The 19,194-nt window shown below is 44.0% G+C and overlaps 1 protein-coding gene across 1 annotated transcript in view; it reads left to right on the top strand.

The window, feature by feature from the left end:
* The first annotated feature begins 8,419 nt into the window (after positions 1-8,419).
* farp1 (FERM, RhoGEF (ARHGEF) and pleckstrin domain protein 1 (chondrocyte-derived)) overlaps positions 8,420-19,194 on the top strand; it is a 254,948-nt gene continuing 244,173 nt past the window's right edge. Inside the window, exon 1 of the mRNA XM_055636674.1 lies at positions 8,420-8,712. The gene's annotated coding sequence lies outside the window, so the exon portion shown is untranslated. The remainder of the gene's footprint in view (positions 8,713-19,194) is intronic.

The raw sequence follows: 19,194 nt of genomic DNA, 5'->3' as shown, positions 1-19,194 counted from the left end.
CCATGTTCTCCAGAGATGTTGCCTGACTAGCCGAGTCATTCCAGCACTTTTGTGATTGGTATTAAATGCAGTTCAATCCTAAGCATTTGCGTGTTAATTTCCTGACACTCCGATCATCATTCCAGCACTTTGTTGTCAGGTTTTGTGTATTAACTAACATCTGCAGATTTCTTTGTTTCCCCCCAATGGAAGCAATTGCGTCATTTAATTTCCAAGTAGCACTCTCTTAAGTATCATCAAGTTGTGAAACAGGCAGCCTGTGTTCTTCAGGTAATGATGTCTAATTTACTGCTGGAAGATTACATGGAAACAGATTTCCTCTCCCCCCCCCACCCCCTCAAGAGGGTGGTTCTTGTTCAAATTCAATTCATTTAAGAGTTTGTTCGAATGTGCTGGGTGTCCATAAGTCAGGCTGGGAAGGACCTGTATCAAATCTTGATCTTGTGCTTTCAGACTGAAAAAGACACAAGCTGATGCAATTTTCTTAATCCAGGAGGACCTGCTGCATCTTCTACTTTTCTATCTAGTCTTTCTGTAGCGTGGACTATCCCAGCAGGGGTTTTTTGATCAATACACTCCCTCTTTGGATAATGTTTCCTCAGATTTTGGTACCAAGACTGTACGCAATACTCCAGGTGTGGTCTCTCACCAAGACCCTGTACAACTGCAGTAGAACCTATCTGCTCCTATACTCAAATCCTTTTGCAATGAAAGCTAACATACCATTCGCTTTCTTTACTGCTTGCTGCACCTGCATGCCTACCTTCAATGACTGGTGTACCAGTCAGACAGGACCTGTATCAAATCTTGATCTTGTGCTTTCAGACTGAAAAAGACACAAGCTGATGCAATTTTATTAACAGGAGGACCTGCTGCATACTTTCTATAGTATTCTGTATAGACTAAAAAAAGCAGGGGTTTTTTTTGATCAATACCTAAGTTTGGATTGTTTGTGTTGGTAAAGAGGTACTGAATAGTTTTTTTTGGCAGTGTTCTTAGTGAAAAGAATCGAGTCCCACTGATGTGGCACACAGTTTCTTGCTAAACCAATCCATCTGTAGCAGACTGGCTGTGATCTGACCACTGTAATCATTGGAGTGACACTCAAAGATTTTCTTGCATTCTGCAGAAAGATGAAACTTCAGACCTTTGGTGGCCCAACTTTCCTGGATCTAAGGCTAGTTTCAAAGGCTGGTTCGCCTTGTAATGAACCACCCATATTTCCCTGAATGCCGATCACACAGAGCAAGACGATGAACAGCACAAGTGTAAGAACAGGTCCTTCATCCCACAATGTCTCTGCCATCCCCCTGTTTCCTGCCTGTTTACGTGGCTGTCTTAAGGGGCTGTCCCACTGCGGCGACATAATCTACGTGTTTAGAAGAGTTTGCCCTTGACTAAAACTCACAGCATAGTCAACACGTGGTTCTAGGCAGTCCTATGAGGTCACTGGATCTCCTTCATGCTTGAGGGAAGTTACTGCATACTCGCGGCCTCAGCTAGGTCACGGAAATTTTTTTAGCATGCTGAAAATATTTTCGCAAGTAAAATCTGGTCGGCATGGTTCTTTTTAACTCGTAGTATTGTGGATTGGGGTCGCTTTTTAGTTACAGGCAGGCGAGGGCAGCTGTAGGCAATCTCCTTCGCTGACTGGGCATTTAAATTGGCTCATTGGAGTTTTCAGGACCAAGGAAAACCGACCGGTAGGTAAAATGCCCGCTAAACCCAGAGAAGTGGATTCAAGGACATAGGTTCAAGGTGAAGGGGAAAAGATTTAATAGGAATCCGAGGGGTAACTTTTTCACACAGAGGGTGTGGGTGTATGAAACAAGCTGCCAGAGGAGGTAGTTGAAGCAGGGACTATTCCATCATTTAAGAAGCAGTTGGACAGGTACATGTATAGGACAAGTTCGGAGGGTTATGGACCAAACGCAGGTAGCTGGGACATTGTTGGCACGTGTGGGCGACTTGGGCTGAAGGGCCTGTTTCCACACTGTATCTGTATGACTATGACTCTAACTTAATTCTTCCATTCCCAATGCCTTTGACAATGAAACACTCTTGGCTCCGCATTTGAGAAATCTTTTCACCCACATCCACGAAAGAGGTAGTAATCGGGGAGAAGGGATGGGGGAGAGGGACTAACCAGTTGGGGCATTATCCAACAACAACAACTTTTATTTACATGGTGCTTTAATGTAAGATTATTGAGCTTAAATGTGGTCACGGTAAAGCTATGAAATGATGTGAAGGCAAGGGTGGAGACTCTTAAAACTCGGGTCATTACATATAAGAATCAGGGCCTTCGTTGCAATTCATATCATGGTCAAGCCATGAAGGCTGGAATATGGAATTGGCATGAAAAAAATCAGTTTTAATTGCAATGATTGGCACAAAGCATCGGGAATGTGCGATTTAAAAAAAAAAGTTAGGAGTGCAAAACCGGAAGGACAGGATGTGGGTGGATTTGGTGACACCATCATTTACAAAGCTAGGTGGCAGTGTGGTCTATGAGGAGGTGCAGGGAGGCTTTGAGGGCTAGAGAGGTTAAGTGAATGAGTGAGGACAAAGCAGATGTAATGTGAATATTTGTGAGCTCATTCACTTGGGTAGGAAAAAAAAGTTATTAATGAGATCAGGAGACTGCATTCAGAGGGATCTGATGTTCTTGGGCATGGATCACTGAAGCTTAACACACAAATATTGCAAACAGTTGGGAAGGTAAAATGATCTGAGTGCAAGAGTATAAGATTAAGATGTTTTACTGCAATTATATAAGGCACTGGTGTGACCACACTTGGCACACTGTGTACCAATCTGGTACCTTACCAAAGGAAGATATACTTGTGATAGAGAGAATGCAATGAAGGTTCACAAGACTGATCCCTGGGATGGGGAAATTACTCCCTTGATCTTGGAATATTGAGAGTCTTAACAGGGTAGACACAGATATAATATAATCTCATAAATAGTTTCAAATAAAGAGAGAGCCATGCAAGTCAGCAATGGGAAAATTCTTCACCTGATATGTTGTTATTGCTTACCTGTGAGGATTTATTTATTTATGTATTTATTTGTTTGTTTATTTGTTCCGAACAAGTAAAGACATAAATAGGAATAAATAACAACAACAAAATCGAAGTAGTCAAACAATTGGACATGCCAGGCAATATTTGCAAAGCAATGAAAAGCATAAAGCAAAATTTAAATGTCCAACACTTTTTCTTTACAAGCTCGAAAAGGAGTGAGAAGAATAACTTATTTAATCTCACCCCTTCTCCCTAAACCCTTCTTCCATATTTAATAATTAATTAAATAATAATAATAATAATACCCTAGACAATTTTTAGAGATGCATACAGACATATATATACATACAACTGATATACACATACAAGTAATATGTATGAAGTAACCAAAAAACATAAATAAATAATAAATAAAATAATAAATAAACATTAACCCCTGTTTGTCAACCATCCCCTTCATCCCTGTACCTTGTGAAAAAAAGTTTTTTGTATGTCATTTTGAACTGGTTCATATTTGGACATTGCTTTAACTCCACATACAAACTGTTCCACAATCCTACTCCACAGACCGAAATACAAAAAGGTTTTCTAGTCGTGCGGACTCTTTGTACCTTAAAATTAAATATTCTTCTTAAATTATAACCCCCCCACTCGCGCATTGAATAATTTTAGTATATTTCCAGGTAAGTTTTTATTTTTGGCCCTAAACATTATCTGTGCTGTTTTAAATGCAACCAAATCTTCTAATTTTAATAATTTTGACTGTAAGAATAATGGATTAGTGTGACCCAGATACCTGACATTGTGAATAATACGTATTGCTCTTTTTTCCAGAATAGTTAATGAATGTAGCGAACTTTTATAGTTATTGCCCCAGACTTCTGCACAGTAATTTAAATAGGGTAAGATTAGTGAACAGTAGAGAATGCGGAGTGATTTGTGATCCAGGATTGAATATGAAATATACTCAAGACAGGGATTGGTGTATTTTGACGTGTTAGGGGAATCAAGAGATTATGGGGTTAGTGCAGGAAAGGCACTGAAAAGATCAACCATGATTTTACTTAAGTGCCGAGTAGCCTGCTCTTGCCAAAGTTATTCAGATCTTTGCACTTAAAATGCTCTGAATAGCAACTTTGAAATTGCAACAGCTTGTGGATATGTGTAATTAATTTTTAGTTATTAAAAGCAATTGCTTGTTTTAAACGGGGATTGTGTTACACTAACAATACCTTGATTAATAATACAGGTAATATATAATTTAGTGCTTTGGTGAAAAAATGACTTGGTGTGATCCAACGTGTAATCCAAAAGCTCCAAATATTACAACAACAATGTTGTGAACTGTCTGGTTTTGCTTCAGGCAGTTGCACAGGGTGGGATGGCATGAAGACAATGTCTGTTTATATATTGCTGGGTGGAAGGTAAAATAGTTAGCTAACTGGGAATAGTGGAGGAAGGAGGCGAGGTGGGGCTGGGTAACGCCGACACACTGACACTGCTTTTGGCACACATAATCGCGAGGCAACACGTACAGCAAAACTCCAATAATCTGGCACATTAGTAGTGCTGGACAGGAAGATTTTCTGGATTACCAAATGTTTGTGTTAATACAGCTACATTTCATTTGCTTGTAAGAGAGTAAGTTTATTGGCCAAGTATTCACATACAAGGAATTTGCCTTGGTGCTCCGCCCACAAGTAACAACATGACATACTGTGACAGTTACGAATGACTCGGAAAGCACTAAACATTAATAATAATAAAACATTAATGATAAAACACCATTGATCAAGCATATGAACCAACAAAATACCAGATCAAAGGGAGGCTACAGACTTTTGGCTGTTGAGTAGAGCCTCTACTCGTGGGATAACAATTGTTTTTATGTCTGGCTGTGGCAGCTTTGACACTCCGGAGTCGCCTTCCAGAGGGAAGTGATTCAAAGAGTTTGTGGCCAGGATGAGAGGGGTCAGAGATGATCTTGCCCGCTCGCTTCCTGGCCCTTGCAGTGTACAGTTCATCAATGGAGGGAAGGTTGCAGCCAATAACCTTCTCAGCTGATCGGACAATTCGCTGCAGCCTCCAGGTGTTGTGCTTGGTGGCTGACGCAAACCAGGCCATGATGGAGAAGGTGAGGACAGACTCTACGATGGCCGTGTAGCTGCCGTAGGAAGTACATCCTCTGTTGTGCCTTTTTGACTGTGGAGTCGATGGTAGCCCCCACATAAGGTCCTTGGAAATGATTGTTCCCAGGAATTTAAAAGACTCCACAGTCTTTTAGTTTGGTTTAGAGATACAAAATGGAACCAGGCCCTTTGGGCCCACTAAGTCTACACTGACCATTGATCACCTGTTCACACTAGTTCTGTTATGCCACATTCTCATCCACTCCCAACACACTAAGAGAAATTTACAGAGGCTAATTAACCTACAAGCCCACACATCTTTGGGATGTGCGGGGAAACTGGAGCATCTGGAGAAAACCCATGCGGTCAGGGAGAATATGCAAACAAAGACTACCCGACGTCTGGATGTTTTAATGTTACAAAGTGGGATATTGAATTTCCCAATGAACCCGGTAAGTCTAAAGGGAGTGTGGACAAATGGACCCAAGTGGGTTTCAGCAAAGCCTGGAAGACAGTCCCCAGTCCCCAATAGAAGGCAGTCACCTGTTGGGATAACTGAGGGCAAGTTATCAATTTTACTCAAGCTGCAAAAATAGGTGGGACCTAACCAAAAGATGCGAGTACAGGCCTGAAATGATGTGTGAGATCTATATATTTCCATTCCCTGCAAATCAATGTGCTTATCTAAATGCACACACATCCTCCTGGTTAACAATATGGGAAAGGGAATCATTGAAGTTCATAAATTATAGGAGCAGAATTAGGCCATTCGTCCCGTCGAGTCTACTCCGCCATTCAATCATGACTGATCCATCTTTTCCACTGTACCCCATTCTCCTGCCTTCTCCCCATAACCTGTGACACCATAACTAATCAAGAAAATTGCTTACTGTTCAAAAGGCCATTTCAAACTTTGTTCCTCGTAGCAGGATTAAGCGAGGTTAATCCCACTCTCCAGCTTCAGGTTTTTAAACATAGAATTTAGATTACACTATGCCAAATTAAAACATCATCTGCCTGCATGCGGTCCATATTCCACCATATCCATGTCCCAATCTAAAAACCACTTGAAAGCCACTATTGTATCTGCCTCCACTACCTCCACCCTTTTCAGCAGTATAGCTTTCCCCACACATCTCCTTTACCCCCCCCCCCCCCCCCCCCCCCCCCCCCCCCCCCCCCTCTCACCTTAAAGTTACACCCTCTAAGATGTAACATTTCCACCTTGGGGCAAAAATGTTCTGACAGTCTATGTCTCTGATAATTTTATACATTTCTGTTAGATCTTCACTTTGCTTCAGAAAAAAAACAACCCAAGGTTGTTCTACTCCTTGTATCATCCGGGTAAACCTCTTCTGCACCCTCTCCAAAGCCTCCACATCCTTCCTGCAATGAATTAATGGAAAGAATACTTAAAGATAATATATGTAAGCATCTGGATAAACAGGGTCTGATTAGGAACAGTCAACATGGATTTGTGCCTGGAAGGTCATGTTTGACTAATCTTCTTGAATTTTTTGAAGAGGTTACTAGGGAAATTGATGAAGGTAAAGCAATGGATGTTGTCTATATGGACTTCAGTAAGGCCTTTGACAAGGTTCCTCATGGAAGGTTGGTTCAAGAAGGTTCAATTGTTGGGTATTAATGGTGGAGTAGGAAGATGGATTCCAGATAGTGGTAGCTGTGTGGAATGAGCGTCCAGTGGAAGTGATGGAGGCAGGTTCGATTTTATCATTTAAAAATTAATTGGATTGGTATATGGACGGGAAAGGAATGGAGGGTTATGGTCTGAGTGCAGGTAGATGGAACTAGGGGAAAATAAGTGTTCGGCACGGACTTGAAGGGTCGAGATGGCCTGTTTTCCGTGCTGTAATTGTTATATGGTTATATAATGAGACGACCAGAACAGCACACAATATTCCAAATGCGGCTGAACCAAAGTTTTATGCAGCTCTGGTAGACAAAAGTGCTGGAGAAACTCGGCGGGTGTGGCAGCATCTATGGAGCGAAGGAAATAGGCAACGTTTCGGGCCAAAACCCTTCTTCAGACTAACATGACTTCCTGATTCTTGTACTCAATGCCCTGACCAAGCATAGTATGTGTTGTCTTTACCATTCTATCAATCTGTGTTGCTACATTCTGGGAGTTATGGACTTGAACCCTAAGATCCAAGATCCCTCTGTACATCAATGCTGCAATTGGTGTGTCTATCTTTGGAGGGTAATTCTCAGTCTTGGGGCAGTGTCTCTGCTCAAACATCCCTGAATCTCCACAGATGCTGCCCGACCCGCTGAGTCTTTCCAGCAATTTTATTTGATTTTGACGCTTGCTGTATGTACAGGCGAATATTCTCTTGCGTAAATTTGGTGCGTGTGCAGATGTGGTGAAGATGTCGCTATTTAGAGCATACTGCACACCACTCTACACTGCGCACCTGTGGTCGAACTATGGTAAGACAAGTTCGCCGAGAATAAAGGTGGCATATAACGATGCCATGAGAACACAGCTAAGGAAACCTAGATGGTGCAGTGCTGGTAATATGTTTGTGGCTGTAGGAGTCAGTACTTTAGAAGCTATCCTAAGAAATCACATGTATAAATTCATTTGCAGGATAAATGACTCTAAAAATGTAATTATTGTGGCCTTGTCAAACATAAGGGTTAGCACTACACGCTACGAATCCCAGCTGTGGAGACACTGGTATCGTTCAAGAAGGAACTGCAGATGCTGGAAAATCGAAGGTACACAAAAATGCTGGAGAAACTCAGCGGGTGCAGCAGCACCTATGTAGCGAAAGAGATGGGTAACGTTTCTGGCCGAAGAAGGGTTTCGGGTCTGAAGAAGGGTTTCGGCCCGAAACGTTACCTATCTCCTTCGCTCCATAGATGCTGCTGCACCCGCTGAGTTTCTTCAGCATTTTTGTGTACCACTGGTATCGTTGTCACGTTGTAGGACATTGATCATTCTTTTAATCATGTATTGTGTTTTCTTTTTTTAATATAATTTATGATGCTTTTATGTGATATACAAAGATTTCATATGAACTTTATGATATTTTTTAAATATGCAATGCATTTTTATGTAATGTTGCCTCTTGTCTGGACCTCGAGTCCGCAATAAAGTTTATTATTATTATTATTATTATTTTGGTCGTTCGAGGGTTGGGTGAAGGAGTTTGGATCCCTCCCAGGCTGAGAGCCGCTGCCGTAGCCTCCTCCCCAGAGGGCTAAAGGAGCTAGTTGGCTGTGCAGACGTTGTTGCAAGAGCTGGGCGGCGCTTCTGCTGTTCTCTCGCTGGTGGGGATGGCGCTGTTCCTCGCCCACGGACCCCAGCCTGGCTGCTCAAGCTCTCACTGAGCAGTCGGGACATGGCCACCCGGAGCCGGCGCTCCTGCAACCTGGACATCTGAAACCTCCCGCCGACGGTCCGACCCTGCCAGCCTCTTCCTCCTCCTCCTCCTCCTCCTCCCCCCAGTCCAGCGGAGCGGAGCGAAGGGGGGCAGCGAGCCAGCCAGCCAGCCAGCCCCGGGAGGAGGGTGCACTCCCTCGGCGAGGTGAGTGGGGTTTGTTCTGCGGGAGGGGAAGGCGGAGAGACTGAACTGCTCTCTTATGGAGCCGCTTCGGGAGGGTTTGTTAGCTCTGCGGTGGAGCTGCGCCCAGGATCTCCCCGGACTCTCATTGTTCTGGTCTAAGATCTCCCCCTATCCCCCTCTCCACCTCCCCTGAGCTGGAGGAACCTTTATATTTGCTTATATTATCCTCATCTCAGTCGCTTTAAAACAAAACAAAAAAACAGGGAGCTGGGATTGGGGGAGGGGGGAAAAAAAATCTCCTGCACGTTTAAATAAAATAGCAAACTTCTGAGCTGCAGATTCTTGCTCCCACCCACCCATCCACCCCGTCCTGCAGCTTTGTCTGGCTGAAGGATTTCTTCCTGCGGCTGGTGGCGGATGCAGTTTCGCGGGGACTCACTAAAAGGTTGTTAATTCTCTCCCAAGCTGCCATCAGTGGAGATCTCTACCAGTTTCTCCCACTTGCAGCAGTTACACTCTCTTGCTTTAATTTTTTTTTAAACAAAAGAAAGGTAACCATTTGCAGCCAGGATTGTTGATTTGCTCTTGTATGTGTGGATGAATGTGCGTGTAGTTTAAGGGGCAGCGGCCCCGGGGCTCGATCTCACGGGGAATTGACCCAGTGTGGTCTAAAGTAGAAGCAGGAGGCCGAGGAATAAAGCTCTCCCGAGCCCGGCTTTCCTGGGTTGTACTTATCTTCAGCCAGACTGTAACCTTACCGGTGCAATGTTTGCAAACCAATCTGTTTATTCATATAGTTACTATGCACGAATTGCACATTAACATGGGATGGTAATTGTTGGGTACATTTTGTGACCTTTAACCCCTCCCCCTCCCATCGTTATTAACTGTTGGGTCACTATTTTAATTGGACTTTAAGTAATGTGTGCGTCTCATTCTTAAGTGCATAGAAGTTCACGGATTGTGTGGGTTTTTTGGGGGGAATCCTTTGTTACAGTTATGCGTGTAGTTGCATTAAATGGTGCATGTGCTTTTAGTGTTCCTGTGTAGTTTGGGAAAGAGTCAAATCACACTTGGTCTTTTGAGTTAAAACAAGGAGGAGGACTGACTGAACTTTGTGCCTTCCGCCACAGTGGAGAATGCTGTGGTGGATGTTTGTGATAAATCTTATTGTGTATAGTGTGTTCTTTTTTTAATTGTACTGCTGCTGGCAAATTCATTTCACTGCGCCTTCGGGTGTATGTGACGAATAAAAATTGAATATTGACGATAAAAGCAGAATATTCCAGGGCTTCATAACCTCTTTGGAGAATCCAATTTTAATACCTCAAATTTTTTTTTTAACTTGAACAGTTCATTCTGAGTGTTGCACTGGATCCAGCATCTTCCATGTGTATATTTATTACAAGAGATTCATATTGATGGGAAACTAGTACAATTTAGCTCACTTACAAAAGTGCAGCTGGTCCCTAACTAGCATTAGATTGATTTCATGTGCCATCGTCCGGGATGAACATTTAAAAAAATTCTCGTCTATGTTTTGGAGTCCTTCTGTGCTTCGCTCTCCCCGCCTCTATACTGACCTCTATTTTCTGCACCCTGTGGCTGACCAGTCTTCAACGTCAGAGCATCTCTTAAATCTTGGACTCCATTGTGATCAATCATGTCCCCTTGTTTGAATCTGAGTTCGTGTGGCACCGTTCCCTCTTTTTTTCCACTTCATTTAAAATGCCTATCCCTTCATCATTTCGGTGCAGGGTTCAGTTTAAAGTCCGCCAGGTAACCCTGGGCATATTCACAAATAGTAATGCAGTAACTAGTCGATGGAATCTCTCTCCACGGGAGTTGCTGGAACCCTGCAACAGGCTAGTTCAGACGTTGTGTATATTTATTACATGGAGATTCATATTGATGGGGGAAACTAGTACAATTTAGCATTCAGCTTAAAAAAGTGCCTTTGGCCCCTAACTCGCATTAGATTGATTTCATCTGCACTCGTCCGGGATGCCTGCATTTGGCCCATATCTCGTCTGATCCACATGGACATCTTAAATGCTTCGTCTCCATTGCTCTAAGTGACCTGCCTCAACTGCACCCTGTGGCTGACCAGTTCCAACGTCCCACCACTCCTTTCTGTAAAATAAAAGTGGAGATAACAATTAAAACGGGCGCTGAGTTCGTGTGGCATAAGTTCCTGCAGATTTTGACATCATTTGATGCCTATTGCTTCAGTGGCTCAGTGCAGGGTTCAGCAGCACCTGCCAGGTAATAGACTGGTGACATTCACTGATAGTTGATGCAGAATTTTAAGATTGACGTTCTGAAAAATAATCTAACTTGGAACCCTGTACAGGCTATCAGACTGACCCCAAGATCTTAAATGGTGACCTTTATCTGCTGGCCTGCTACATAGAGTCATTCAGCATAAAAACAGGCTCTTTGGCCCAACCTGCCCACACCAGCCAATGTGCCTCATCTACACTCGTCCCACCTGCCTGCATTTGGCCCATATCCCTCTGATCCACATACACATCTAAATGCTTCGTAAACATTGCGAAAGTACCTGCCTCAACTACCTCCTTCATCAACTCGTTCCATAGGCCCACCACCCTTTCTGTAAAATAAAAGTGGAGAATACAATTAAAACTGTGTTCAACAGTGGAGGCATAAGAAACTGCAGATTTTGACATCTTGAGCAAAGTGCTAGAGGAACTCAGTGGGTCAGGCAGCACCTGGGGAGGGAATAGACTGGTGACATTTCAGATCAGGACCATTTTTAAGATTGACGTTCTGAAAAATAATCTAACCCAAAATGCCACTTGCCCATTCCCTCCCCTGATGCTCCGTGACATGCTGGGTTTCTCCAGCACTTAAAACGTTGCCGTGTGAATCAGTGGCTGGAAATTGTTCCAGCACTGAATCTGAGCAAGGCAGTTCCAGCAGATGCGGGTTGGGCTACTGGAGACTGGGCTGTTGTGCACATGAGTCCCTTTCTCAGCCAGATGGAGATCCCAAGTCCCTTGGATCTGTGCATCCCTGTTTGCTGAACAGGCAGCTCTTCCCATTGGTAAATGCCCTGCAAAAGTGCATCTTGCGGAATGATGCGTCTCATTCGTTTTGAGAGGACTCGTGCACAGAACTGTCTTAGATAGACACAAAATGCTGGAGTAACTCAGTGGGTCGGGCAACATCTCTGGAGAAAAGGTGGCGGAATCAGGGGATATGCTGAGAAGGCAGGAACGGGGTACTGATTGGGGATGATCAGCCATGATCACATTGAATGGTGGTGCTGACTTGAAGGGCCGAATGGCCTACTCCTGCACCTATTGGCTATTGCTATTGTCTATTGTTTTGGGTCGACACCCTTCTTCAGACTGAGAGTCAGAGGAGAGGGAAACTAGAGGTATGGAAAGGTTCAGAACAAATCAGAGCTGGCACCGATGTCCAAGGAAAGGTGGAGCCCACAACGGTCCATTTGTGGCTGTGGATGCAGTCCCTGAGGATATAGGGTGTCTTGGTGCCACTCTGGATCGGAGGAGACGGCTGAGGCCATTGTGGGGCCCACAGATGAGACGGGAAGTGACTGATGCAAGGGTAGTTTGTGAGATGCTACACTCCTGCATGAGTTCTGCCTGTTCCCAGTGTATGCACTCTGTTCTCCAGACCATTCCCAATGCTCCTCCTCATCTAATTTTGTAGCGTGAGGTGGCAGGTTAGCTCATTCTCACATAATACTATAAATGGAATTCGCAAAGCACAGATGATATGTTAATCAAGTAACAAGGAGACACAAGACTGCAGGTACTGAAATCTTGTACAAAATCAAAGTGCTGGGGGAACTCAGTGGGTTAGGCAGCATCTGGGGAGAGAATGGGAAAGTGGCATTTTGGGTCAGATTCTTTTTCAGACTGTCAGTCTGAAGAATGGTTCTGACCCAAGAAGGAGATGGACATATGACGTTTTAGGTCTGGACCCTTCTTCAGATTGACTTGAAACAACACCTGTCCATCTCCCTCTGCAGATGCTGCCTGACCCGCTGATTCCTTCAGCACTGTGTTTGTAACATGGGAGCATGTTTTTGGATTGTGCTTGCATGTAAACGTAAAGACTGGGACTCTTGCCTATCAGAAGAGAAGGGTGGAGGCTGGTCTGCCTCCGTCCCTCTCAAGGACAATGTTGAGCCAAACTAAAGGCCTGAAATGTAAGACAGTCATTGATAAATCTTGAATTTGGACAGCACAGTGATACAGCTGGGAAAGCTGCTGCCTCACATCGACAGAGACCCAAGTTCGATCCTGACATCGGATGCATTCTCGGTGGAGTTTGCATATTTTCTCTGTGTTGATGGTGGGGGAGCTGATGGTGGGGAATGTTGAGAGAATGCAAATTGAGATGAGTGCAGATGGCTGTTAGATGGCCAGTGGGAACTTGGGCAGAGGGGCCTGTTTCTGTGCTGTATCGTTCTGTGACTCTGGAATGCAGGAAATTGCTTTGCTCCCCAGAGATCGTAGAACTCTCGGGCAAGTCACTGTGAAGAGCAGAGCTGGGTTTAAGGGGAAACTGGTAGGAAGAAGTGAGGGATGTGATGATGGGGGAGGGGGAGTGCCCTGGGCAGAGGGATCAAATGGTCTATTATTGTGTTTTTGGTTCAATGTAATGTAGGCTAACCTCCTTAGCTGCCTTTTACTTATCCAGCAAAAATAATTATTTTAAACAAGGGGATTCTAGTCATCACTTAATTGTATAAACTCTATTCAAATCAATCCTGATTAAATGTTCCAAGTATAGATGCCCAGTTTATTGAATGTGACTGGGAGCTGTTACCATCTGCACAAGGTCTACGCAGATGGTTACACTCTGTCTGACAGACAGATAATGCAAGTCATGGAGGGAGACAGAACAAAAACAGGCCCTTCAGCCCACCGAATAGATGGTGACCATCAGCCACCTATTTACATTAATCCCATTTTTCGTTGTCTCCACATTGCAATAAGTTCTTCCAAGATTCAATCATTCACCTACACACTAGGTCATAACGTCATAAGTGATAGAAGCAGAATTAGGCCATTCAGCCGATCAAGTCTACTACACCATGGCTGATCTATCTCTCCCTCTTAAGCCCATTCTCCTGCCTTCTCCCCATGACCCCTGACACCCATACTAATCAGGAATCTATCTTTGCCTTAAAAATATCCATTGACTTGACCCTCACAGCCTTCTGTGGCAAATAATTCCACAGATTCACGGCAATCTGACTAAAGAAATTCCTCCTCATCTCCTTCCTATAGTCTTTTAAATCTGAGGAACTGACCTCTGGTCCTAGACTCTCCCACTAGTGGAAACATCCTGTCCACATCCACTCCATCCAAGCCTTTCACTATTCGGTAAGTTTCAATGACGTCCCTGCCCATCCTTCTAAACTCAAAGGGGCAATAGACATAGAAACATAGAAAATTGGTGCTGGAGTAGGCCATTCGGCCCTTCGAGCCTGCACCATTCAATATGATCATGGCTGATCCTCCAACTCAGTATCCTGTACCTGCCTTCTCTCCATACCCCCTGATCCCTTTAGCCACAAGGGCCACATCTAACTCCCTCTTAAATATAGCCAATAAACTGGCCTCAACTACCTTCTGTGGCAGAGAATTCCACAGATTCACCACTCTCTGTGAAAAATCTCACCTCGGTCCTAAAAGACTTCCCCCTTATCCTTAAACTGTGACCCCTTGTTCTGGACTTCCCTAACATCGGGAACAATCTTCCTGCATCTAGCCTGTCCAACCCCTTAAGTATTTTGTACGTTTCTATTAGATCCCCCCTCAATCTTCTAAATTCTAGCGTGTACAAGCCAAGTCTATCCAGACAGCAGTGAATTAAGCAGTATATTCACATGTCTGGGATGTGGGGGGGTAACTGGAACAGCCAAGTCAGCGGAGAACGTGCAAACACCCAAGGTCAGGCTTGTACCTGGGTCTCTAGCACCGTGAGGCAGTGGTTCTAGGAGGTGCGCACAATGCCACAGCTGTTGTAAAGGAAATATTATTCTCAAATATTCCCAGCTCCATTTCCTTGGGTCATTGTGTATCTCTGAATGTAATGAGCAAGGTTTTATTGTTCTGAAGTACTGAGAGAACAGTGGAATATTTCTCAAGCACGGTAATCCCTTTAATTAACTCCATCTGGACAGTGAGCAGTAGTCATTAATGATGCAACAAATATCCAAAATCAAGGCTGAAAGGGCTACCAGGGAAAATGTTTAAAATTGTGTTTCAACCACTGTAAACCATGAGTACAAAACTATTGGAATCCTGGTATGAAATACAAGCAGAAAATGTTGGAAACACTCAACAGGTCAGGCAGCATCTGTGGAGAAGTTAACATTTTAGGACAAAGTCCTTTCCATGGATGTTGTCTTGCTTGCTGTTCCACACTTTCTGCTTTTATTGCATGGTTTCCAGCATTTATGTATTTGTTTTCATTTGAGCTGTCATATTTTAAAATAACACTATAAATGGAATTCGCAAAGCACAGATGATATGTTAATCAAGTAACAAGGAGACACAAGACTACAGGTACTGAAATCTTTTAGTTTTCATATTTTAAAACAAAATGTCTACCATATTTGTGAGGTGATTTTATTGCCATGGCCTGCTTCTAATGTAACTTGCAGTAAATTTACCCAATAACACTTTCCCTTCTCTCCACCCCTCTTTTTCGATGCTTGTCAAATTCTATCTTTTTGCCTTGCCCCCGTGTCCCCTTCCCTCAATATTCCTTTCTCTGGCCTCATCTTTCACATCTCTTCTATCCTTATCTAATCTTTTGTCTTTTCATCTCTGGCCTTTGTTCAACCATCTGCCTATGGAAAAACTCCCCCCACCTGTATCCACCCATTGCTTGCATTTCGTCCCGCCCCCACCTCTGCAGCTTTCTCACCTATTACAATCAGTGTGGAAGGGACCTGACTCGAAATGTTGCCTATCCATGTTCTCCAGAGATGTTGCCTGAGTCACTGAGTTACTCCAGCAATGTGTGTCTTTTTTTCTTCCCAGTGAGATGTACATGTATGCTGCCAAGAATACATACACAATTAAACCTCAGTGGATAGTTCATCACTTCTGGAGTGCCTGATTTCCACAAATGCCAGGGTCGTAGCATGTAGCAGTTGTACCGTTAGAGGTGTTAGGCCAAGGACTATGTAGGAAAGAGCTGTAGTTGCTGGTTTAAACCAAAGATGGACATAAAAAGCTGGAGTAACTCAGTGGGTCAGCCAACATCTCTGGAGAAAAGGAATAGGTAACGTTTCGGGTCGAGACCCTTCTTCAATCTGAACAACCCGAAATGTCGCCTATATCTTCTCCAGAGATGCTGTCTGACTCACTGAGTTACTCCAGCTTTCTGTGTCTATCTTAGGCTAAAGACTGTCTGCTTTGTCAGATGGATGTGGCCAATGATTTTTCAGAGGGTGGGCGCATTCCTCTTCATGTCCTTTACCGATATCTATCACTCGAACACTTCCAGAGAAAGGCACGATCGAGTCATTATTGCATTGCTGTTGGTGGGATCTTGCTGACTACAAATTGCCACAGTTGATGCTGCCAACTCTTTGAAAACATCCCTTTAACTCGGTGTTGTCAAAGTTGGTTAGAAAACCTGCTTGTCCTTGTGAGTTAGTGTGTTTGGGATTCTGAGTTAGTGTCTGGCACTCTTGCCTAGGTTGACACATAAGCTCCTTATCTTTGCTTGATTCGGTATGATTATTGTGGTCAAGCATTCCTACGGCATGCCTTAGGAATGTAACTTCGACAATGAGTAACATCAGGAGGCGGCCGTACAACACTGCTGGGGAAAATAAAATCAGCAGGTCAATGGCATCAATGGAGGCAAAGGACTGTCATTGGTGTGAGTCAAGACCCTGTATCTTTTAGAAACATAGAAAATAGGTGCAGTAATAGGCCATTCGGCCCTTTGAGCCAGCGTCGCCATTCAATATGATCATGGCTGATCATCCAAAATCAGTACCATGTTCCTGATTTCTCTCCATATCCCATGATTCCGTTAGCCCTAAGAGCTTTATCTAACTTTCTCTTTAAAACATCCAGTGAATTGGCCTCCATTGCCTTCTGTGGCAGAGAATTCCACAGATTCACAACTCTCTGGGTGAAAACGTTTTTCCTCATCTCAGTCCTAAATGGCCGACCCCTTTTTCTTATACTGTGACCCCTGGTTCTGGACTCCTCCAACATCGGGAACATTTTTCCTGCATCTAGCCTGCCTAATCCCTTAAGAATTTTACATGTTTCTATACGATCCCCTCTCGTTCTTTTAAATTACAGTGAATACATGCACACTCGACCCATTCTTTCATCATATGTCAGTCCCGCCACCCCGGGAATTAAGCTGGTGAGCCTGCGCTGCACTCCCTTAATAGCAAGAATGCCCTCCTCAAATTAGGAGAGCAAAACTGCACAAAATACTCTAGGTGTGGTCTCACCAGGGCCCTGTACAACTGCAGTAGGAGAGCACAGAGTAAAGATGGCCTGTATAAAGAGCTGAGAGGGAGAAATGAGATGGACTGCTATGTGATATATTGAATCAGATTTTGGAGGTGGGGGGTCGGGAGTGTGGGAGAAGAATGATGGTTCAGATAGAGCAAAGGTGGTTGGTTGGGGGGTGGAGGTGTGTTCTGATCGCGGCTGGTACACGATAAGTGGAACCATATAAGGGAGGGTTAATGGGCACAAGGAACTGCAGATACTGGTTTACAAAAAAAGGCACAAAAGTGCTGGAGTATCTCTGGCTCAATCAGCATCTTTGAAGAAAATTGATAGGTGACATTTTGGGTTAGGACCCTTGAGACTGATTGTAATTGGGAGAGAGGGGGGGGGGGGTGGGAGAGAAAGTTGCAAGGTAGTTAGGGGTGAGACAAATTCTTACAAGTGATAGGCAGATAATGGCGAGTGTTTTCTTTTGAGTGGCAGATGGTTGAGCAAAGACCAGAGAAAAAAAGAAAAATGCATGAAATAATGTATGAATATTGAATTCTCCAATTTTAGCTAACTAACACAAACAAACCTCACCCCCTTCTGCCCTCCCGCTCCCCACTTTTTCTTGATTAGTACGGGTGTCGGAGGTTATGAGGAGAAGGCAGGAGAATGGGGTTAGGAGGGAGTGATAGATCAGCCATGATTAAATGGTGGTGTCGACTTGGTGGACCAAATGGCCTAATTCTGCTCCTGTCACTTATGACCTCATGACCACGGTAGCACATCTGGTAGAGCTGCTGCCGTACAGCTCCAGACACCCAGATTCAATCCCAACCTCATATGCTGTCTGTGTAGAGTTTGCAAGTTCTCCTTGTGACCGCATGGGTTTTCTCTGGGTGTTTCAGTCTCCATCCACATCCCAAAGACATGCAGGTTAATTTGTCACTGTAACCTGCCTCGAGCGAGCAATAGAATCTGGGACACATTGATGGGATTGTGGGAAGCATAAATAATGGTATGACGAGTGTATGTGGGTGGGGATGGTCAGGGTGATCTCGATGGGCTGAATGGCCTGTTTCTTTGCTCTATGACAACACAGCAAAGTATCTGATGAAGGATCCTGATCGGAAACAAGATGCTGCATTCCCTCTGGACACGCTACCTGACCCGCTGAGTTTTCCAGCACTTTGTGTTGTACAGTAAACTGCTTGGGAGGCTACAGTTAGCAGTGATCACAGAATGAAGTGGGGAGAGGAGGAGAGGATGTTTTTCTGCAACGGTTTGTGTGATCTGGGACTCTCTGCCTGAATTGCCAGCTGACGCGAATCCAGCAGGCACTTTCAACTGGTTAATGATTTGAAGAGAAAATGTGCACATCAGTCTCTCAAAAGAGACTTGCCTTTACGTAGCACCTTAGTTTGAGGCTTTTTTGGGGGGGAAAACTAGGATCAGAATTAGGCCATTAGGCTCATCAAGTCAACTCTGCTATTCAATCAAGGCTGATTTATCTTTCCCTCTCAACCCGTTTCTCCTGTCTTCGCCCCATAACCCCTGACACCCTTTTCTTTTCAAGTTTTTTAAACTGTAGGCTCTGTTGGAAACACAGCAATCAAATGTAACAGCAACAAAAAGCTTTTCACTATACCTTGGTACACGTGACAATGAACTAAATTAAAGTTCTCAGTCTAATGTCTCATATGAAAGGCAGCATAGCGCTCAAGTCCGGAGTGGGTCGTGAATCCCCAAACTTTGGGCTTGGATGAGCGAGGGGAACCCATTGAGCTGGGTCTGAAGTCTGAAGGGAAAAGGTTAGGGAGGTGGGATTTACCCGAGTAGCTCTTTGGGACGACAGTAACAGCTTAATGAGCCAAGTGGGAGCCTGGAGTGCCGTCGGGTGGTTGTGCATTTTGGATCCTGTCCATCTGGTAGGTGTGTATGTCGGGATTATGATTTACAAAACGTCCAAAGCTGTGAGAGAATGATTCTTTTAATAAATGAGCCATATGTTATCGACATA

This window comes from Leucoraja erinacea, chromosome 6 (assembly GCF_028641065.1).
Source record: "Leucoraja erinacea ecotype New England chromosome 6, Leri_hhj_1, whole genome shotgun sequence".
NCBI classification, from domain to species: Eukaryota; Metazoa; Chordata; class Chondrichthyes; order Rajiformes; family Rajidae; genus Leucoraja; species Leucoraja erinaceus.
The sequence above is the reverse complement of the archived record's forward strand: the minus strand, read 5'-3'. Positions and strand labels throughout refer to the sequence as shown.